This window comes from Pleurodeles waltl, chromosome 3_1 (assembly GCF_031143425.1).
Source record: "Pleurodeles waltl isolate 20211129_DDA chromosome 3_1, aPleWal1.hap1.20221129, whole genome shotgun sequence".
Lineage (NCBI taxonomy): Eukaryota > Metazoa > Chordata > Amphibia > Caudata > Salamandridae > Pleurodeles > Pleurodeles waltl.
In genome coordinates this window covers 1,882,848,884-1,882,873,361 of record NC_090440.1, presented here as the reverse complement: position 1 = coordinate 1,882,873,361, position 24,478 = coordinate 1,882,848,884, and the positions used below count along the sequence as shown (strand labels likewise).

At 42.6% G+C, this 24,478-nt stretch overlaps 1 protein-coding gene across 1 annotated transcript in view; it reads right to left on the bottom strand.

Annotated features, from left to right (window-relative positions):
• Positions 1-22,441, bottom strand: part of CMKLR2 (chemerin chemokine-like receptor 2) — a 115,370-nt gene extending 92,929 nt beyond the window's left edge. The window contains exon 1 of the mRNA XM_069225980.1: positions 22,336-22,441. The gene's annotated coding sequence lies outside the window, so the exon portion shown is untranslated. The remainder of the gene's footprint in view (positions 1-22,335) is intronic.
• Positions 22,442-24,478: the final 2,037 nt, after the last annotated feature.

Here is a 24,478-nt window from a genome sequence, read left to right as displayed (position 1 = left end):
GCTGAAAGTGACAAAGAGTCTGAAGAAAGTAACGGTGACAAAGGGCTCGAAAGAGGTGAAGAAGCAGGAGAGCCTGATCAGAGGAGGGCTTTCCCAGAAGCAGACGATACAGAAAAAGAAAAGGAAAACCTGATTGACTCCCCAGAAGGAGGGGACAAGGCAGAACAGAACGAAACTGCTCAAACTTCTTCAGAAGAGATCGCAGGTCCATCAAGTGGACATAGTGCAAAAAGAAGATCAAGCATATCGCCAGTAAAATTAAGAACTAGAGAAACGTTGAACGACAGTGAAGGGCCAAGAGTGAAAGAGAAAAGAAAGGAAGTGTCTGTTGTAGTACCAACACCAAGTGAAGAAAAGGACTTGGCCAAAGAGGAAAGTACCAGTGAGAAAGAATCAAAGAGAGATGCAAAATTGAAAAGAAAAAGGATACCAAGCAGGAGGTATTCCGGTCCGGAGTGGGCATACATAGCCAATAACGATTGGTCAGACGAATTCGTATCCCTCAGTCTTGAGAACGAAGAGGCAGAACTTCATTTTGGAAATAAAAACTTTATGGACTCTGTTGACTGAAACCATTGATCACCTGATTGACTTTTCAACCGGCTAAGACATTGCTAACTTGATTGACTTTGAAACCGATTTTGAGACAACGCTGCTAACTGATAAGAGACTAAGCTGCTAAAGAAAAACTGTGTGAACATTGAACTCGTTCAACTTTGTAAATACCTGCAAAACGCTTTGATAAAGTGTCTTCAACTTTCTGATTCTATACAGATCATGACTAGCTTCACTACACAGGGGCGTAAAATGAAGTATTGTAACTACATGTGTATAGGCTTACTAACCGCATGCGTACTAATAATTGTAGCAATAGTTCTTGGAATGCATGGTAAAAGTGAGAGTGAGACGAATGATGCTTCTACTTCTAAACCTATTAGCGTTACTTAACTAACAGCTCTGAAGAGACTCGAGCAAGACGAGAGACACTTGCTTGATAAGAAGGAACTTTCATCTAACGTTTTCTATCGCTTACTGAGTGAGTATGTTGAAACCATGGATGCGAAAGATTGTTATGTGTGTACACAAATACCTACCTCAGTAGTGGAAGGGGTAACGTATCACAGCATGCCTCTTACGTATGGAATTACATGTAGTATAGTAGCTTCCAGATTTTATGCTCAAAAAGACATTCATTATTTCTATACTAATTACGATGTTACTTTTGCATATGTCCCCATAATAGGGCACCTAAGTAAGAGCTTGAGATTATTATGCCAAACTAATGAGGGAATTCTTCGAACCGATGTCACCTTTTCACACAGCTCACGCACATAGAGAGAACCATACATGCTTGCTTTCACCAGTAGAAATAGAATTTTTAGACCGCACTGATGATAGGAAGAATGAAATGAAGGAGAAATTAGAGAAGGAATTACACGAAAGGACATATGTGGATAATTATGCTTTTGTTGCAATAAAGACACAAGGGAAAATAGCTTTAGATACATTGCATGTAGGAAGATTTTGTATACATAGATTTCCATCATATTATGACACAGTTTTTGTGGGAACGAGTGAATGTAAACATACGTATGCATTTCAATCTAAGTGGACGTTCATGCTGAATGGACAAGACCCAGTTATTCCTGGAGTATATTATATTTGTGGACTCAACGCCTATTATCGTCTTCCTAAAGGATGGTATGGGAGGTGTTATTTGGGGATAGTGTTCCGAAAGGTTTACCAACTAGACGACTTAAAGAAGTTTCCAAGGCTGTCGGAATCACATCGTGTTCAGAAAAGGGAGACAGCTGCTGGTGTGGTAGGAGATATATTTGGAGCTTTGATTCCTTCAGTAGGAGTCATATTGAATTCAATCAAAATACGAAAGTTGTCTACTATTGTGGATAACATGCTGACAAAGTTTTCAGGAGCTATAATCCTGATGGATGCTGAACTCGCTGCAGAAAGAGCTATGACTCTTCAAAATCGGCTTGCCTTAGACATTCTTTTAGCAAAGGATGGCGGCGTTTGCAAAATGCTTGGCACGCGTCACTGTTGTATATATATACCCAACAACAGTGGAAAAATTAGAACGATGCTTACAAATTTAACTAAAGAAAGTGTAGATTTAAAGGAATTGAAAGAACCCGGAGTTTGGGAGAAAGTTGGAAAAGGATTTGCTTCTGTGGGAAATTGGCTCAGAAACGTTTGGAACGGATTGTTACTAAAAATAGTAAAGGGAATATTGATAATATTAATTTGTTTATTAGGCTCTTGGGGAACATGGAAAGCTTTCAAAATGTTAAAAGCAAGGAACAAAAGAAAAAGAGAAGAGAAAATAGAGAACAAAATGGTGGAAATATATAGGGAGAAGTCAAAAGGGACTAAAAGAAAAAGGGAATTGACTGGAGTGCCAAATTACTATACAGAATTTTAATGGAATAAAATTTGTGGGTAGATTTGATGTGATGACATAATTAGTCATCAGAGGAGGGATTGATGACGCAGAAAAAGAAGGTCCGACATATATTCATGTATACCGTGTGAACAATACATAATGAAGTGTGATTTTAATTAAAGAAATAATGAACGAGGGAAACTGTGCCCTCGGGGTAGTTCGCCATCATTATAAACGAGCTTTATTAATCACGAAGTATTAAAATTTTAGTAATCCGTCATAATCGCAAATGTATGCCATGATTTCTTGTTTGAAAACTGTTTTGCTTAGCTTAAATTTAGTACAGGCTTTGGCCTAGTTGCTTGGTTTCAAATTCTAACTGCGTGATTTTTTTCCTTGAACTAATGAAACATATATTCTTGCTTGAAGTTGTATTTTTCCAGTAGAAACTGGCTGGTACACTTATCTCCAAGGTTTCGTGCTAGGCCGGTTACATCCCCTTTGATACAAGGTCAGTCTCTGCAGGTGCGGACAATGAAGGTACAGATAGTAAAATAATTGGCAAACCATGATACAATTTGTGTTCCAAGGCTCCAAGGACAGTGTATGCATAAATGGGCGCTAGTAAAAGACAATTTTTGATTGGACAATTTGAAGCCAACCTATGAACCCTCCAATGGAAGACCCTGCAAAATTTGGAATGTTTCTTACTTAAACTCACCGGACAAAGAGAAGTCAGCCATTTTTCCTCGATGCCAGTTTGAAGCCTGATGCCAGACTCCATTTTGGACGACACCCTGATGCCCTTTTCTCTATCTGAGAGAAAGAGACTTTAAGAATTCTCACCCTAGAGACTTTAACTTTGATTTGCCCCCGTCTTGCCCATGCAGTAACTTTGCCCTATTCTCCTTGCCGCTGCAAGGAAACTTGCCCTTAACTTTGCCCCTTTGAAACTTGCCCCATGCTGATCAACCGGTACCTGAAGGACGAAGACTTTTCTTGAATGCTGATTGTATTTGGTAAATATGAAAGGATAAATGTATTATGCATTGTGTTTTTCCTTTTAGGTACCAACTGCTATTTTGATAGAGTCCTAGCTAGAAGTTTTCCAAATTTGTGTTGACTAAATTCATTTTGCATGAAGTCCCACATGCCAATGCTAATTAGAGGTTAGTCGAGGCATTCATTCAATGTATCATGAAGAATTGAAATCTTGTTATGCTGACCGAATGTATGCAATTAGTCAAATACAGTTAGTCACATTGGTGATTTGCATTGCTATAACAGAGTGTATCATCATTCAGATTTTGCGTAGATTGCGTTTCTTCCGCCGTTATGGACAGCTAGTAATGTTCATATACATATATCAATTGGTTTTGAGACACATATATATCGTGCTAGCTTTGTTAATATAGGGAAATAAATTCACTAACTTTTAATAAACTGGTGTGGTTATTCATGACTGAAAGGTCATGGTGCGCCGAAATACCAACTGTTATTGATTTCTGATGTATTGTATTGATCTATTAATTGAGTACTGATTACCGATTACAACAGTCATTGACTATTGATTTGAGTGACCCGACTATTGAGGATGAGGAGAGCCCGACTCGGTTAAAAGATTCACCGACCTCCAACGTGTCCAGGTACAGGTAATTTATAAGGGCTGGACACGTTATCACAGGTCACAGGAATTCCCTGAGCTCAAGGTAGAAGTACTCTGGTTCCATCACATGGTCATCCTGGGGGGTCGTGAGTAATGCGTAGGATTGTCTTCCCATAGGCGCATAACATTGCCAAGCAAAATGGAAACCACCGTGAATTCCCTCACATATAATGCTCATGCAAACAAGAACAGCAAGGTAATCTCCAGTGTTGCTGTTGTCCCGGTAATCCTAGGAATTAGTGAAGTCTCCCACTTTAAGAATCATTAGGCTTCCTCAGAACCTAGGGAATGCGGGCTGAAGTCCACCATCCAGGACACCACCTACGTTATCAGTGACATCACTATGGCAGGGCGTCCTCAATCATGCTGATGTTCACCATCGGCCTGCCACACCCCTGCCATAATGTTCCACCCATTAATTCAGGGTTAATTCCACTTGTAACTGTTGCCGGTGGTGAAGGTTTTGACCACCGCGGAGGCACCTAAAATTCAGCAGTCAGGCTAATCACATGCCTCAGAGCAGTGTTTAATTTGTAAAATAATAAGTGCTATTGCACAATTTGTTTCTCAGAACCCCGCAACCAGTGAATTTCGGGATTGTGAAATACCAATGCTGCACAATCTGGATGCCACCTCATGTTTCTTCCTTCCACCACCATAACCCCCTTCTTTATCTCATTCTTTCAGCTTTTTTATCTCTGCTTTCTTCCTTTTCACTGTTTTCCTGTCTTTGTCTTCCTCCTTTTGTGCTTTTTTCTCTTCCTCTGAGTCAAAGTCTAATAGGAAAAGAAGTGCAGCTCACCAAAAGTGAGTGCTTGTGGGCCCCACGTGCAACTACCAGCGCAAATTATGCACTGCCTCAGAGGATGGAACCATACCTCCTTCACTCTCAGGCAACAGCCAAAGTTCGGCCATCAGTTTTTCAGTTCAATTAAAAAAGTACACATTATGCATAACACACTAAGCAAGCAAAAACAGACTCACTTTCACAATCTTCCCTTTCCAGCACAACACAGTCTACCAGTTCCAGTACCGCCCTCTTGTCTGTACCCAGGGTTTTAAGTGGGATGAAAAAAGTGAGAGGTCTCTAACGGGAGTGTGGCCTCTGTAATTAAATACATGGCTTAAACATGTAAACTGAATAGCTGTGATTCCTATAGAGTGCCACCCAACCAGTATTTTGGTCTGACATAACTGACATACACCTATAACCAGTAAAGACTATTGGCTTTGTCAGTGGTTTAAGCTGTTTAAGATAAATGAGTAACAGCAATGATTGTTTTGTAAATAATTAATATTATAATATATATTAAAATGTATAATTCTGAAATTGTCAGACTGTGACGTAGACATTACTAAAGGCCTGTGGAAGAGGCAGTGGTCTTCAGAGAGTCTGAACCACTCTCCTTATATTCACTCTGCGTTAGACATCCACACAGTTTTTCTCTCTGCATCTTGTCTCTCTACATATCTCACACCTCTTCTCTATCCTTTTCAACACCCTCTTTTCATTTTCTCCTAAATGCATTTTCTTGCACCTCCTTCACTTCACCACCTTCCAAACACACAACATACCCATTCACCTGTATGCTCAGCATTTATTTTAATTCTGCCTTGTCAATATTTTGACAATTGAATACCTCCTTCACACATATTTGCACAGAATCACAATTCCAACTGCAATAAGTGACAATTGCTCTGTAGAGAGGCCAGGGTTTGGATGGTTATGTATCCTTAACATACCATTTTGACTCACCGACAGGCGCTGTAAGAAACGTAAACTGCCTTCAGCCTCAACTCCAGAGCTTTCAATCGTGGCCTGTTAAAAACACTTTGATGCTATTCAGTTAAAGTATGCTCTATACAAGAGTAGCATGCTGCATGAAAAAAATACAGAAACACATAATCTTGGACATAGCTAACACTCTTAGGGAATGCAAGATTAAGTAAAACCAGTGCTTAATTTGAGCTGGTGGTTTCTGGTGCAGGGCTCAGGCACTTAGTTTTAAGTGCCGGGACTTAGGTTTCTGCATCAGTCATTTACTGCAAGCAAAAGACACATATGGGAAAGGTGGAGGAAGTAAAAAATGAAAAAGCATCACAAAGGAAAGAAAGCTGCAAGAGGGAGGTGAAGAGGCAGGGATTGGCTGTAAATGGATTAAAGAGGCCCGAGATGGCTTCAGGATTAGGCTGCCTCAGTAAGCTGTGCTCGAACATTTAAATGAAGCAGCAGTGTGTTTCAAAAGAGGGCTTTGGCTACCAGCACATTGTTATTTACAAATTAAGCACTGACTAAAACATGAAAGGTAAACAGGGGCTAAATCGCTGACATGGATTACCCTGAAGTTGTACATCCATTTTTCAGAAATCAGTCCATGTTTTTGTCACTAACCTTTTGGACATGAATGTAGGACCCAATAGTGTCCCGTTTCAATGTCTGTTTTTAATTACTAACAGGGTCTGAAACTTATAGTCCTATCTGCACCAAATCACACACACTTAAATAAACGAATGCATGCATTTCAAGTGACAAAGTGTAGCAATGGGTAACTAGGGTGCCTGCCCCCCTTGACTGCTGAATGGGTAGTTGAGGAAAGCAATAATCAAGGTTCAGAGAGCCCCTTGAGCTTTTGGACCCCGTACTCTCTTGCTGCACCATTGAAAACAGCGCTCCGAAAGCGGAGCAAACAGGGGATAGAAAAACAGCAGCGGGAAAACATTTCTCAAGTTCTTGTCGAGTGTAGAAATAGAAAATTCCTCACATTCGTGGGAAATACTCATTTTATGCCGCACATTACAATGACCCTGCTCGCCAGTATGTTGTTTACTCACTCTGACCTCGAAAGTAAGCATTGAGGATGGCAGCACTTCAGCATGTCAAAACACAGGGCGCATCACAATGGTGTCAGCGCGCCACCTAAAACGCACCAACTTCTAGGCACAGGATGCCCTGGGAAAGAGGAGCAACAATATATTTCCTATCTTTGTTTTTCTAGACACCCTGACTGCTGCTGCTCGCATTGTTTGGTATTTTGACTGTTTTCCAAGGAGTGTTAATGTCAGCCCAGTAAGCAGCGACATGTATTTGCATCTGAAAGGCTATTTCTGTCCTCGCACACATTGGGCTGTTTAACCTGTGATTGCATACAAAAAACGCAGAAACCTAGGTACATTTTATTTAAAATTTCACAACTCTGCGAGAAGGCCAACAACATATTGCTCAGACAGGCTTCATTTGCTTTTATCAGTTTTATTGTGTGCTCAGAACCTTAAAAATGCAAAGTGCTGTTGGCTAAAACAGCAGAATTAGCTAGAGGTGCTATACATGAAACTGAGCGCTTTCTCCGCCATGTTCTAAAATTTTACAAAGTCGCCTACTCAATTTAAAAAACTACTTGTTTAATGTGAAACGCCATAAATAAACTTTGCTCACATATTTTGTGAGGGTTCACTATTTTACTGGCATCATGCATTCAATTAAGCTTTGGTATTTGATTCATTTTTTCTTATGTGTAGTGGAAAGTCTTATACCGACTTTCAGAACACAATAAAAGTACAGCATGGACCACAGCAGCACAACCTTCCATAACAAATATAAGAAGGACAGTTGGAAGAAGGAACATTGAACAATATCTCTCAAACATACAGGACAGACACAGCATGGTAGCTAACTCACTAAAGACTGAGTGAGAGGCAGTACATGACTTCTGTATGATTTAAATAAACAGACATACAAGACATACAAAACAACCAAACCTCTTATGGAATTACCATACATTAAAGTACTTATATGAGATGAATGCTCACATGCCTAATGTAGCATGCGGGAAGCATTCAAGAGTATTACAGTTCTTTTGTTGTACAGTCTCCTATTTATAGGTTCCCTAGTTTGGGTGAGGCTAGGTCATCTTTGTCAACATTTATATTCTCCCTTTATTAAACTGTCAGACCTATATTAAAATCATATGTGAGCAAGCTAAAAAGGTTTTACTGGCGTCTCCCTACCACACCATTAAACATATGAGGACCAAGCAACGGGCCATGCTTCTCTTTTCCAACTTGTTTTGATGCTCGATGATTGCCCCTGTGGATTCAGGCATCTTCACAGGAATATAGGTATCTCAAATCAAATCAAATCATTAACATTTATAAAGCGCACTACTCACCCGTGCGGGTCTCAAGGCGCTAGGGGAAAAAGGGGGGGTTATCGCTGTTCGAACAGCCAGGTCTTTAGGAGTGTCCGGAAAGCGGAGTGGTCCTGGGTGGTCCTGAGGCTGGTGGGGAGGGAGTTCCAGGTCTTGGCCGCCAGGAAGGAGAAAGATCTCCCACCCGCCGTGGAGCGGCGGATGCGAGGGACAGCAGCGAGTGCGAGGCCAGAGGAGCGGAGGAGGCGGGTGGGGACGTAGAAGCTGAGGCGTCTGTTGAGGTATTCCGGTCCCTTGTCGTAGAGGGCTTTGTGTGTGTGGGTGAGAAGTCGGAAGGTGATCCTTTTGCTGACAGGGAGCCAATGCAGGTGTCTCAGGTGTGCGGAGATGTGGCTGCTGCGGGGTATGTCGAGGATGAGGCGGGCCGAGGCGTTTTGAATGCGTTGCAGGCGATTTTGGAGTTTGGCTGTGGTCCCGGCGTAGAGGGTGTTGCCGTAGTCCAGGCGGCTTGTGACGAGGGCGTGGGTCACGGTTTTTCTGGTGTCGGCGGGGATCCAGCGGAAGATCTTGCGGAGCATGCGGAGGGTGAGGAAGCAGGCGGAGGACACGGCGTTGACTTGCTTGGTCATGGTGAGAAGAGGGTCCAAGATGAAGCCGAGGTTGCGGGCGTGGTCTGTGGGGGTCGGTGCGGTGCCGAGGGCCGTGGGCCACCAGGAGTCGTCCCAGGCGGACGGGGTATTGCCGAGGATGAGGACTTCCGTTTTTTCAGAGTTCAGCTTTAGGCGGCTGAGCCTCATCCAATCTGCGACGTCCTTCATACCCTCTTGTAGGTTGGTCTTGGCGCTGGCGCGGTCCTTGGTGAGGGAGAGTATACGTTTTCTCACATGATATATAGGCCTTGAAGAGGCCATGCGACATGCTATCGGCGAAGCTGTCAGCATGTGCAGACTGCTTGACATGGCAAGTGTCTGAAACTGCGCTATGAAATTGGTCATGCCCAAGCTGAAAAGCTACACTGTCAGTGGGCATGGGCAGTGAGAGTGTATAAGCTTTGAGGCTGTGAAGCATGCTCCCAGCACCAACGTGTCTCCTGCCTCACTACAAACATCCAAAAGGACAGTGCTGGTGAACCACTGCTTGTATTGCATCCTGTGTAGAAAATCAGCACTGTGGAGGCTGAGAACAGCTCTTAGCTCAACCTGGAACTTCTAACCTGCTGCAAGTGTCGCTGACTCCAACTTTATTTATAGCTGAGGTACGAACTTTTACATTAAAAGTGTATTTAGGATTGTTTCACTTTAGCATCTTAGGTTATATCACTACTCTGAGTGGCCTTCATTATAATTAGGGGACCACACTCTTTCTGCTGTGACAGATTTATTAATGACCGAAGAGGCAAGTGAATTGTTTTTTTTCTCTTATATTGTCTTTATTTTATGGATAAAGCAACATTTTGGTCTATTAAACCACATATAGGAGAGGTTGTGCGCAGTGTGCACCTTGAACTCAATTATTTCAAGATGCTCTCCGATGTGATGATCATGTGAAAGGATAAGCAGTGCAGAAAAGTAAGTGCCTAGGGTCACTCTGTTTGGTCAAGTTTGGAAGTTGGGATTGAAATCAAGTTTCAGCATTAGGCATTGTGCAATTCAGATGCTGGGTGGGTATAACATTATTTCCCCTTTTGGCCTTATGACAAGTTTTTGTGACCCAAGCGGCAAGTCAGTTGACTTGTGCCTCCCATACTAGACCTTTGTTGTTATAGATGGAGCAAAAGAAAGAGAACACTCTAAGGTTCCATCCTAGGATGTGAATTTAAAGAAACCCTGGAACTCTATCCCACCATCCTTCAGAAGAAATCCCTCCAGTGAAATCTTCAGGAGTAAAATAAAAACACTCCTTCTCAAGCTTTACTTTTGCACGAGATCTAAACCTTACATGAACTAGGATCTACCAATAGCCCATCTCATCGAAGATGTCTTTTTATAAAAGTGTTATAAAATGAAATTCTTATTATTAAGTTTGAGTTATTCTCTTTGACTGGAAAGTGTAATGATTTTGTTCCTCCAAGTATTTCTTTGTAACTGAAGCACAAAGGCGACAATCCATCAGCACAATAGTCATACAATTCAGAGACCACAAATATAACCATCAAATGCAAAATAGGAGGTAGTTCCATTTACAGAGAGTTAAGGAGCTGACTTAGAGTTTGGCAGCCGAGTAGTCCCTCACAAGCATGATGTATATCGCGTCCGCCTTATCATACGTGCATTGTATCCTAAAGCACTCGCAATAAAGTGGCTGAAACATGTACCTGTAATATGGTAGATGTCTGGGACGGAGTACCCAGTTGCCACATCCCAAGTGAGGCTCTATTGTCAAAATGACACCTCCTTCTCCTCCTAGGGTCTTCTTAGAGACAACAAAAGCAAACAAGGAAATTATAAAGTACCCTGTAAAGCCACATTGAAAATCCATGCATGAACATGTACTAATTATATGGAAATGGTGTGGAGGCACAATGTTGCATGACTCCTTGACTTCAATTAAGGGGACCCATCCCCTCCTCCATATGCTGTGGTCTAAGAGGGGGCAGGTTCATCTCTAAAACAGGGTAAAGACACAGGGCCATCAAAAGGACAGTGGCAGCCGGTGTTGTTTGCTTTGAACCAGTGCTTAATTTGAGCCGGTGGTTTCCGGTGGGGGCACCGGCACTTATTTTTGGAAGCCTGCACTTATTTTTCTGCATCAGGCATTTACTGCGAGCAAAAGACACATATGAGAAAGACATTGGAAGAGAAAGACGAAAAAGCGTCACAAAGGGAGAAAGCAGACAGCTGCAAGAGTGAGCTGAAGGGGCAGGGAGTAGCTGTAAATGCATTAAAGAGGTCAGAGATAGCTTTAGGATTACGCTGCCTCAGTAGTCTGTGCTTGCACATTTAATTGCAGCAGTTGCACGTTTCAAGGAGAGCTTTGGGCACTGGTGCATTTTTATTTACAAATTATGAACTGCTTTGAAACCTGCACTTTTCAAGGCTCCATTAGGCAGATTTATTTATATAACTCAAAACCAAACTTTGGGGCTCATTACGAGTTTGGCGGTCCCAACGCAGGACTGCCAAACTTGTGGGGAGGACGCTACTGCCATGGTGGTGGCATTCCCCTGCCCTATTATAAGGTTTCCACCAGCCTGACCTGGCTGACTGGCGGAAACCTTGAAATAGAGAGTTTCCACTGGTCTGACAAGCGGGAACAGTGCTATGAGATAGCACTCGGATCACCTAGAGGAGCCAAGTGCTATCTCGTAGCACAAAGGGGGCTGACCAGCACCCTTGAAATGTGCACTGTCTGCAATCCAAGGGTGCTGGGAGGGGCCCCTCTATAGCCTCCAGCACTTGTTCTCCACCAGCCTTTTCATGGTGGGGAAACCACCATGAAAAGGCTGGCAAAGAACAAGGTTGTAACCAGCTGGGCGGTGAGTAGTTCAGCGCTCATCTGGCTGATTACAACCAAGACCGCCATCACCCAGTCGGGATCATGGATCCTGGCTGAGACGGTGGTCGGTCCGACCACCAAACTCGTAATGTGGCGGTCAGAGCGCCACAGCCGCGGCAGTCCGACCGCCACCGTAAGGCTAGCGGTCATGTTACCGCCAGCATCATAATGAGGACTTTTGCCTTCTTCTGTGCTCTCTTCACAATGAGGAAGGCAATGGCAGTCACCACCAGGTTGCACCATCTGCTGAAGCTGCCTTCAAATGTTTCTGTTGTGGACTAGGTGCACGTTCTTCTGGAAACTCAGAAAGGACCAACCATGAAGTTTGGGACCAGGCCCTACAAAAGCTTTTCATAGTGCCAGAGGGACATAGTTCACTTGTCCACACCCATCATTTGTGCCCTGAGCAGTGGGAACATAGTATTGTTCCATGTACTCCTGACAGGTGCTATATTGACAGCACAGGAAGCAACAGTAATGTTATCAGCCATGTTATCAGATTTGGTGAAGGATTTGAGGTAGGTGTCTCCGATGTAGGTCCCAGAGTACAGGATCCATGCTAGATTTTCAGGATATCCACCTACGATAACTGTTGAAACACTGAATCTGAGTGTGGGGAAAATTTAGTGTATCTACTCAAGAGTATAAAGTCTCTGTTTCCTTTTTTTTTTTTTTTTTTTTTCCGTTTTATTTATGAGTTGATCCATCAAATTACATACATGTAGGAATAGTGTTCAGTAAGAAGCTGACACATGTTTCACTATCTCAGCTGCTCGATAGCCTGGGGCTTTCTCAAGGCTCTTTATATAGGATTGTTTTCTTTATATTCACAGTTTGTATGGTTCGTTATAGTTCTTGGTACAATTCGAAGTTACGGGGTAAATCCTGAAGAAGAACTCATCCGGTGTGTCTTCAAATTGTACCAAGAACTATACCGAACCATACGAACTGTGAATGTGAAGAAAAATATTTGGTGCATAATATTGACTGAAAACTTAAATCCGATTTAAAAAGCCTTGTAATGCCTGGGGCTATTGAACTGCTGAGGGAGCGAAACATGTGTCGGCTGCTTGCTGAACACTATCACTATACGTGTGTTATTTGATTGATCAACTCATAAATAAAACGGAAAATTAAAAAAACAATAACTGAATCTGCGCCTTTATACTCTTGGGTAGATACACTTAATTTTCTCCACATGTGTACCAATACAGAGGTTAAGTAGGTCCAAACCTCAATAAGTGGATTACCCCCCTTGGACTATGAGTATTATTTAACGGGGAGAAGTGCTGGACCTTGATACATACTACTATAACTCAATACGCAAAATCAGTTATAAAAATGAAAAACCTATCATTATTCTGTACCTTCTGGAGGTACATTGGACATTCCTGCATTAGACCTCTGGACACAGTAGTGGAAAAAAAATGCCTGCAAGAAATCTTTCCATCTAAGGATGCCATTTACCGCCCTGTGAAATTTCACACTGCCGGGATGGAATTTGAAAACTCTGCTGTTTTAACACAGCTAAAAACACACACTTCCCTGTGTTTTAAAATAATAATCAGTTGTGTTTATTCATTGGGATGTCTCATATTGACATGCCAAAACTGACACCGCCTGGACATGTCTTCTGACTGAGATTCCTTCGCCTAAATCCAGCTAAATTGATGTTATGTGACTGGTGCCTCGCCGCTAATTCTCTTTAGCTTTGTGCACTGGTGAGGAAAGAAAACAAATTAATGCTGAGTGAAAGAGCGTGCACAAAGCCAGAGCTTCAGTTAAAGGTTTGGAACAGAAAATTATTAAATACTATAGTTATATTTTTGGAAGTTGTTGTACTTTCTTGCATAATAGTTTGAGGATAAATAACTTCTGTTGTCAAAATACTGGCAGTCAATCCAATAATGGAAATCTATGGTGTTGGGTGAAGTTTCCTGCAACGTGTTTTACAATTAAGAGAGCAAAGATTACAGCAGGACAGTCCATAAGATAGTAAGAACCCAGTATAAGCAGAGACTGGCGGGAGGGTCACAGACAGACATGGAAAGACAATAAACCTAGATGCCAACCAGGTGAACTTCAAGATTTCAAAACTGGAAGTCATTCTTGAACCCAGTGTAATCTATGAAAATTTGTAGCTTTTTCTCTCAACTTTTATAGCTTGTTGAAACTTTTCGGGACTTAAAAATGTCCTAAAAGGGCATAAATGTACTGCTTTGAAACGTTCAAACATCACCCTTCACAAACCATATTTGATGTTTTTTTTTTTAATCCCAACTAAATAAAGCAAAAGAAATGTGTCCACAGAAGTGGAGATAAAGTTATTGTATATGGGGAGCAGAGAGGCACCTAACCTTAACCCCTAACTAATGTGCACTGTGCAGCACTCAGCGGTTTTAAAGTATTTCAGTTCTTGCACTTAGCTTCAGAGAGCAGCAGCAATGTAAGGATTCTCAGTGCTACAGACAAAATACAATTTTGCCTGCTGGTGTACTCCAATACATTGAAAGTGCAATTTTCTGGACTGTTTCAGTAATTTCACACTGTTTCTAGGAGGCACTATGAAACTTGGCATTATGGAAGCACAGGCCTGGCCAGGGAGTGCACTGTTGTCCCTCTTTCAAGAGGCTTCTGCCAGCTCCACTGTTTTGGCCGGCAAGGGTACTTTTAGATCTTTAGTAGACAAGTTATCTGCTCTTGGGTGATCCTGTGGCTTGGTATTAGGCTTTTTAATATCAACTCAGTCAATGGGATGGAAAAAATGGGCCTTATTGAAAAAGGTAAATTCAATCATAAACGCACATTTATGAACACATTTTCATTTTTTAGACCTGTCTGGAATCCACAAAAGGATTTGTTGCAGGTACAAATGTATGTACAAGTGAGTATTTTTCAGCCACGAGAGTGGAAAAATATACAGTAGTAAATCACGCAAAGATTTGATTTGATTTGATTAGGAAGTTTATAGAGCATGAACTGTCACTCCCGAAGGTGCATCCTGGAGTTGCAGCAGAAGTCTGCAATAATGATCAATGTGTGGCTGGTGAGCTACAGTATCAAAGAGTAGCACAGTGTGTCAGGGATTCCAAAGATCCAGGTCTATAACTGCTTTCTGAAAACGGTTTCTGAGTCCAAGGACCTTAAATGCTTGTGGAGATTATTCCAGGCCTTTTGTACCTAGAACTGTAAAGGATTTCCCCACTCTAGTTCACAGCTAAACCACAGGTTTGAGCAAATTTGAGAGGAAGACCTTAGGGTTCTGCTGGTGGTATAATAGGTGAAACTAGACGCTAAAAATGTAGGTCCAGTTCCATTGAAGGTTCTGAAAGTAATTAAGATGATTTTAAATAAGACCCTCTTATGCACTCAGCCAACGCAGACTTTTAAAGGCTGCTGAGACAGATGACCCTCTAGGTAATCTGAGAACCAACCTAGCAGCTGCATGCGGGATAACTTGCAATTTTCCCACCATCTGTTTAGTAGATCCAATATACAAGCTGTTACAGTAGTCTAGGCTAGAAGAAATAAGTGCACAGGCCACTGTCTTCCTGGCTGTAGAGGGCATGTACTCAAAACATTTCCTCAAGGGTTTTATCAAATTGAAGCAGATCCCTGCAACCGCGAGGGCCTGAGGCCGAAAGGACAGCTGGGAATCAAATTTTACTCACAGATTCCTAATGCACGTCGGAACTCCCCTTTCAAACAGAAAAAGCAGAAAAGAGCCTCTGAAATGTAACCTGGCACTGACCCATGTATGGTTTCGATGACCTGTTTCAAGAGTTTGTAGAGGGCTTTGTTATTAGCAGATAGCTAAACAGCTTCATGTTGATATGATGAAGTGGGGAGTCTCTGAGGAGATTGAAAAAACACTCTAGTGGCAAAAGACAGAATGTTGTCAATGGGAGGAAAATAGTGACGAGGAAGACCCATTAGTTACCTACTGCATCAGTCCTGTTTATCAGTGAGTTTATCAATGCTTTAGAACTACAAAGAGGAATGAGGGCAGTATCTGCATATATTGATCATCTTATATGTAGGTTCAACAGTGAAGGCAATAGTAAGGAGTTGAAGAGTAATCCTAGGTTTCTGGCCGATGATGCAAATGTGAGCTTGTCTGGCTGGCAGTAGACAGAGCTAGGAGTGCAAGGAGTTCCAGCAAGTATAGACCTCTATTTTAGCAACATCTACATGAAGGGTTAAAAATCCATTCACTGATGAATGGCAGCAAGGCAACCTGATATCCAAGATTATAGAACTGTAGAAAAGTTTAGGAAGGCAAAGAAAATGTGGGAGTCGTCAGGATATAAGTGGTGGGAGAACCCAAACAAGGTCAACGTAGAGAGCCTTGGGGACGCTTACAGGGAGTGGTGTGCGTGGGTATCAGATGGATTGCCAGTTCACAGTGAAAGACAGGTTTGTAGGAGAAAGAGAACCAGTTGAGAGCAGAGCCAGTAATGCCAATTGATGCGATGAAAGGGTAGTTAATAAGGTAGGGTGGTCGATAATGTCACAGGTGCAGACAAATCCAAGACTATGAGGATGAATGAGATTTGGTTCTGGTGTGCAGAGATCATGAAGTTAGCTATGAGTGCAAAAGCAGTTTCAGTAGAGTAACAGGAATAGAATCCAAATTGTAAGGGGTTGAGCAGATGTTGCCATTGAGTTAGACAGTGTGGTGGATAAAGATTTTGGAGATGCAAAGAGACTGGTTGGTAGTTAGAAGAAGAGGCAAGGTCAGCTGTGGGTTTCAAAAGTTAAAGTAGGACAACTTCTGTTGTAAAGCAAGAGAAACAGATACCAAATTGTAGTTACTAGTTAAAAATCGGGAGGCTAGACAGAGTAGTACTATGGTGGTGAGACCAAGTTGTTTTATGGTTTATGGAATAAAGGTCTCAGATGGTGTGCATTAACGGTCAGCAGACTGAGTATGAGAAATTATCCTGTTTGGGATGTAGGTCTGAAGAAGCAGGTATAGCTGTGAACCTTTAAGGAACGGTAGGGATATAGGAGTGTGACGGTAGAGAACTAAGAGATGAGGCAAGTGTGTGCCTAATAGTTGTGATTTCTGAAGAGAAACAGTTAGTAAAGTGAGAGAGAAAAGATGCAGAGATAGTTGCACTACGGGGACAAATAGGTCGTTTTGCGTGCCAGAGAGAAGTAATGAGATTTTCAAAATATACAGATTGAGCGTGGTCAAATGATATGGGAATTTTGTCAAGAGATTATCTGTCAGTCGGAAGGTTTTCACTAATCCTGTTCTTGCGCCATTTAGGGAAAAACTGATGTTTTTTTGGAGAGAATGTGCACATAGAGTAGTTCTAAATACAAGCATGAAGGATGGTCTGATCAAATTTTGTGAGTGATGTAGTAATGAATATAGTTTGTTGAGGGGTTAAAAATGGGCGTGTGACACTGTGTTAGAGACCAATACCACGTCTAATGGGTTGCCTTCCTTATGTGTAGGTGTTTCAATGTGTGCTGAGTAGGGATTGGTCAGAAAGAAGCTGCACGAAGATGGTGTGCTAGGGTTGATTGCTTATGATGTTGATTCCAGGAAGAAAAAACGTGATCTGCCTGGAGACCAGTAGAGTATTAGGACATTCACCAGTCATGGATAAAGTGAGTGGTAGTGGTATGATTCTCAGTGCGATTACACAATGGTCGTAACTATGTTATGACTATGTAAAATTCTGATTTAGGGGTAACTGTGGTTAAAGGAGATACCGTATGTGTGGATTGTAGTGTAGTTGTGCGAAGCAGGATCACAGTGGAGCAGACTGAAGTGGAGTTGTCTGCAATGGAGCAAACGCAGTGGACCAAATTGCAGTGGAGCAAACACGGTGAAACAAATTACAGTGTCACGAACTGTACTGCAGCAAATTACAGTGTAACCAACTGGTATGTATCAAATTACAGTGGAACAATTTGTAGTGTAGTAAACCGCAGTGGAAAAAACAGAAAGGAGACGATTGTAGAGGAGAAAATTGCAGTGGGACAAATACGATGAGCATATTACAGTGAAGCAAACAGTAATGGAGCCAACTACAGTGCAACAAATTACACAGGAGTAATTGCAGTGGAGCAAATTACCAGGGAGCAAATAGGAGTGGAGCAACTAGTAGGTGAGTCATTAATCTGCCGCTTAAGCAGCTTGAGCGGCGAGGTTGGCAGTTCTGTGTTAATAAAACATTTACGGTTTTTTTTAATAGCTCCTTTAACTTTTATTGGAGATTTCCGTCTGCAAAAAACTCACGAATACGATTTCTTTCAATAAACAGGAGGGAGGCAGGGATGGAAAGAAGGCTGGATGGATGGAGAGAAGGATAGAGGATGGATGAATGCAGAGATGGATGACCGTAGAGGAGGATGGAGTGATGAATGGAGAGAGGATGAATGAAGGCTGGATGGATGCAGAGATGGACGGAGATGAGGATAAAAAGATGGATGGAGAAAAGGGCGGATGGAGGGAAGGATGAATGGAGAGAAGCATGAATGGATGGACAGAAAGATAGAATGATGGATGGAATGAAAGAAGGTGGCAGGGAGGATGAATGGATCGATGTGTTGATGGATGGATGGCTGAATGGTGCGAAGGATGAATGGATGATGGATGAAAAAGTAAGGGGAAAAAGAAATGGTCGAGAGAACAAAGGATGGAGAAAAATGGAGAGATTAAAAAGTGAATAGATGCAAAGAAAAAAGAAATGAACGATAAAAGTACAGTTAAGATGGAAAGAAAGAAACAAAGTATTTTGCAAAAAGAGAGATTGAGAGAAAGAATGATGCACAACTGAGAGAACTACACAGAAAAGGCCAGACGGAAATTAAGAATTTAAGATTTCCTTCTGGGGGAGTAATCTTCCGAACGACTGTCAGGTTTGCTTGCATAGTTCACTAGCCCAGAGCAATTTGGGACATTCTACCACCTTGCGAGCAAGTACGATGGAACAAAAATGGTGAAGCAAATTATAAAGGTGCAAATAGCAGAGGTGCAAACACAGTGGAGTAAATTATGGCGGGGCTTATCACAGAGGAGCAAACTTCAGTATAGTAAACTTGCACTTTTAGGGATATAACTGTAAAGGAAACATTATGAGAAGAGCATATTGGTGCCAATAGGTGTATAAAATGATAAGGCACAGTGCCTCCACTATAACTACTGAGTAAAGTTGACTGAGCAAGCTGTCTCCAGCCTTTTCTGTAATAAGAGCTAACTTTGTTCAGCGGTCTCAATCCTTTTCCGTAATAAGAGCTAATTTTGTTCAATGAAATTCATCGCGAGCTACTAATATTCGTGTTGTAACAGTGACCACATCAAACAAGATTCCCTTAATGGCTACTGTAAGCAACAAATTCGGCCCAGAGGAATGGGATCCCGGGGACTGAGCTGGGTCGGAGAGAGGGGCTGCTGCGCACCCCATTCCCTTTTAATTTAATCATAATACCTTGGAATGGGGTTCTTAGGGCCTCATAAGAATCAGGAGAGGGTGCCACCCCCCCCCCTTTCACTTAATGCCAGGCTGAGGAATGGTGGGTGCACGCCCCTCCCAGAAAGTTTCCAGGCCCGTGGGATGGGGTCTCCGGGGTGAAATCATCTTAGGGAGGGGGCCACAATCAGGCCGCCCAAAATAACATCATATTCATGTAAAATAAATGATGGCATACAATTATTTCTTGACTGCAATCCCGAGGAAGTGCTGCTGGATTGCAGCAAAAAAAAAAAAAATTGGCCCCAGTGGAGGTCCCCCTGCCCTCTCCCACAAAGTCTTGGAGGCCAGAATATCCTTACCCTGCCCTCATATTTTTTTTAAACTTTTTGAGACATTTGCTTTTATGTTGCAGCCAGCCAATCAAAGCACTCGCTGCTGTGGGACCTTCACTCCCACTGGAGTGAGATCGTCCAAGGAAAAAGAAAGCCCTCTCAGCCAATCAAAATGCTCTATTTTTTAAGTTGAGCTCACAGGACTCTCGCTTGAGTCCCTGAACCCAACAGTCCAGATATACAAATCTATTTGTACCCTAACTTCTCAAAAAATACTGAACAGATTTACACCAAATCACAAAAAATATGCTTTCTAGACAAACATCTAGCTACCTAAAAACATTTTGGGCCTCAATACGCGTGTGGCGGTCTGGACTGCCGCCTATACAGGAGTCCGACTGCCACATAACAACCCTGATGGTCCGACCGCCAATTCCGCCAAGATCTTGGATCCCGGCGGTGGTGGAGATCCTAATCCGCCAGGGTAGCACAGCATGCGGCACTGGCCTGCGAATTATGACCTCGTTCTCCACCAGCCCCTTCATGGCGGTAACACCGCCATGAAAAGGCTTGCAGAGAACAGGTGTATGGGCCCACAGGGGGGGCCCTCGCACTGCCCATGTGCTTGGCATGGGCAGTGCAGGGCCCTCCCTGCCCAGCACCGTCACAATGTTTACTGTCTTCTGGTGCATCCTGCTGGCTACAGCATTGCTGCTGGCTCGATTGCGAGCAGGAGACAATGCTGTAGCCTGTTTCCCGCTAGGCTGGCAGGGAGAAACCTAGGTTTCCATCCAGCAGCCTAGCGGGGAACTCTTAATGGGTCCGGCAGGGAGGTAGCTAGTGTGGTGGCAACCTCCCAGTCGGAAGTTCGGTGGATGGTGAAAACCGTCCGCCAAATTCCTTATCAGGCCCTAAGTGTAATTCTGTTCAGCATTTCTTGCAATAGCGCATTCCAAAAAGGTTTACAGAAAATGCATGGGCTTTTGTGTTTTGGGACTCCTCCTTTTTTTTGCCCTACCCCGCTTGACAGGCCGCTGTGAAACTTCACATCAAAAAATTAGGCAAAAAAGGGCCATTTTATAATGGAAAGTTTCATGAAGATTCAACAAACAGTACCAAAGGTATTAACAAACAAAGAAAGGCATTATCTATGGAAATGCAGACCTAACTATAACTATCCAATGGCAATCACATCACCGCAGGGTAATATGTGTATAGATGTTCTCTTTCACATTTTGCTTCCAAACACCAGAGCGCACATAATAAAGCAGTTGGTTAGCCCACTTTAGCCAGAGGCTATCTTGCACTGTGAGTCACAGTATTTTGCCTAATCAAATGTGCATAGCCACCTAGAGCAAAATGCACATCAGTACCAGGGCTGATGCTTTTTTCTTTTCATTCTTTATCCTTTTTATTTAAGACCTATGACAGTATGCTTAAGAGCCTGCCCAGTGCTTACCAGAGGTTGGATTTGCTGTTACTCTTATTTGCTTACTTTTTATTCATCAGGTTATGTGAGTTTTACTTCTTCTTTTTGTGTTTGTGGCTCCACTGCTCACTTGTATTTATTTGTCTTTTTAATTAAGCACTCTATTGGAGTGCACATATTTTCAAGCTGTCTCCCTTGTGTTCTGATTCTGCTCCGAGTTGCTCTCTCTTGCCCGTGTGCTAGTCCACCGCCTTGCTGTTGTGTTCCTCCTCATGTGTTTCTCCTTTGCGTTGCTTTCTAGCTTCCACCCAACAGCTCTAAATTCCTCTCTCTAGCCTGTGTGCTTCTACCCCCAGCGCTCCATGATCCTCTCTCTTACCTGTGTTCAGTGCTTCATTTGTAAATAAAAACATGCCGGTGCCCAAAACCCTCCTCGTAAACATGCAGCTGCTGAAATTAAATGTGCGAACACGCAACACCGAGGCAGCATAATCCTGAAGCCATCTCGGGCCTCTTCGATCCATTTACAGCCACTGCCTGCTCCTTCAGTTCACTCTTGCAGCTTTCTGCTGTCCCCCATTGCGATGCATTTTCATTTTTATCTTCCTCAGTTTTTACTATATGTGTGTTTTGCTCGCAGTAAATACTAGAGGCAGAAAGATAAATGCCAGCCCTTAAAATTAAGCGTTGGTGCCCAACACCGGAAACAACAAGCACAAATTAAGCACTGCCTGTGTTGCTTTCCGTGTGCCCTCCGTATTTTTTCTCCTCCTGTGCTCTTCGTGTTGCTTTTGCCCCCGGTATTGCTCGCACCCCCTGAATTGCTTTCTTCCCGATTTGCACCCAATGTCTTGTTTACCCTCATCAACGTCCTCACCCACGCTTAAAAAAAAAGTAAAAGAATGCTTTTGTGGTAAAATTTTGTATGCCCTGATTGATTGCTAAATAAAAAGAAAAAAAGGCAGCCATTGTTATTTTGTAGGCATGCGCATGCTTGTTGCTCACGCCTACAAAGTGACATGAGTGGATCTGTTATAGCTCTTTTTGTTTTGTCTTTAGCCCCGCCACACAGCTCTTCGGATGTTGTAAAACATCGCTAAATGCCATTGGCAAAGCCAATAGGTCCCAAAGGCAAGACCTTATGGCTTTGCCAACGCTTGTTATATTTGTGGCATATGCTTGTAATAAAAAAGTAACCATCGCACCATCTTGCAGGGCCAGACCTATTGGCTTTGCCTATGCTTGTCCCAGACATTGCGGCTTTCTGAAGCCTTCCTTACCATCCAGTTTTAGAATGATTCACAAAGATAAAGACGAACACCGATATAAGTGCAGAGCAAACAAACTATTGCTTATCCTGAACATTTTCCATTTCGGTATGCATATATCTCTGTTTTGTAAATACAATGAAAAAGATCTCTCACTTTATCCTACCTCTCATTTAAAGTCCAGCCAGTAAATAAGGTTCGATCTGTTGCCCGGTGATGACACAGTGTTTAGCACAGACCAAGTACAATCCCTTCCTTGATGCTCAGAGAGCTATCCTTTTATTTGCACAGCCTCCCAAATCCTGTTCCCTCCCATCCCTTCCGTCACTCTCTTCCGTTCTGTGCCAGTCACTTTAAATGATGACGAATATAGTTTCCCTTTGAGATCATTTCTATTACAATAGAGGGTCATAATAAGGAACTTGGCTGAGAATGTGGAAGTGCTGCCAGAGTGAATGTTATAAACTTTCCACTGAGCAGGGCACAGGAGAAGGGTGTGGGGACATCCCAGTTTACTTAAAAATGTGTCTGTACCTTTGCTGCAGCTTGGAAGGGTGTATTATTCAGACTTTAATGATAGCATTAGCAGACAGAAAGATGACAATCCAAATATTTTCATATCAACTATGAGTTTGTTTTATCCTTTCACAAATAACAACCCTCCTAGTTCTGCTGGGCTATGGTGGCCATAAGTGTTTAATTTTTAAAAGAATGAGTGCCGGTGCGAAGCTTTGCTCATAAACCTGGGTCGAGCGCAATAAAATGTCAGCGCTCCGAATACACGGCTCGTAGTTTAAATCTATATCATGTCTCCACCATCCACTATCAGACACTCCCTGCCTCTTTATCTCATTCGAGCAGGTTCCTGCTTTCTTCCTTTGTGATGGTTTTCCCTCTTCCTCTTGCTCCTTCTTTCCACTTTGTGTGCTTTCCCCTCTCTTGGTAAATGTCTGATGAGAAAAAATAAGTGCCAGTCCCCGAAAGTGATTGATAGTGGTGGCCCCCACTGGCAGCTTCTGGCTCAAACCGTGCACAGTGGCAGTGGGCAGTGTTCCAAGGTTGGATGTCTCAGAGCCGTCAACATAATCGGCGCAATGTATGCTTCTATTCATGAGATTTCTTGCCACAACCAAAGGATCCTGGGATTTGTAATCTTTGTTCACTTCAAATGAACCAGCCGACCATAAGCCCCTCATTTTAATGTGCTACTTTTGAGACTGGAAACATAGTAATGTGTCTCTCATGAACCAGAGCCATATAGTAAGATGTATGGGCCTGATTTACGGAGAGATTTCCTTAGCCTCAAGGTGATCTTGCTTTTCTTAACCCTTCCTTCTTCAGAGAAAAGGAAACTAGATGTGCGTATCCCACTCTTTGTAACATGCATGTGTTATCAGAAGAGCTCTGGCACTTATGTCAGGCTAATTGGTAAAGAGACTGTGTGTGTGTGTGTGTGTGGCATTCCCATCACAGTAGGACAACTGGGGGGAGGGGCAGCACCTGAAATAGATGGAATCTGGTCCTCCGAATTCGACAGGCACACGTAAAAATTCCACCGCTTACTTCACTGACTGAGGATGACACAGAAGTAGCAAAATGGCCAATGCTCACTGTTTTTGGGCACAAAATAATGTAACACCTGATAACAATGGCAACAAAAAGGTCATATAAAGATAGGAAGTGGTACTGGAGTACAAAAACATGCTGTACAAAGTAATTGAATCACCTAGTAATAATCGACCATTGTTGAACCCTGTATTGGCTCTCCCTCACTTCCCCTCTGAAACAAGGGCTTTTATTGTACTATAAAGATGCTGAGGAAGTCTAATTCTCCGCGGATCTTTGTACTGCATTTATTTCACTATTTGTATAGCCTGTATTGTGACCACAAGCCACTGTGCAGTGCTATGGCTAACACCAGTTACTGAGCGTAGGGTAAAGCTATAAGAACAAAAAAGAAAACGTGAGATATGCTTAACATAGGAGGGTAGAGGCACACTTAGCAATAAGCGGGTTAAATGCAGAGAGTAATAGCTTTTTAATTACTCTTTTTATATTTCCTGATGCATCATCCTCCTCCTTCTGACCCCTGACTAATACTGTTGAGAAATAACACTACTGTTGCTAGAGCTGAAACCTCAGAAGCCATGGAACATATTTTGGTATGGGATTGCAAAAGAATTATGGATACTGCGTGCTTCTGTATAAAGCAGAGGGATTGTGATGACACTGGTGTCACGCTGCAGCCCTGCACACGTGACTGGGAGGAGCAAAGAAAAAGCAAATCTGCTTTGTGTTCTAAAAGCCCC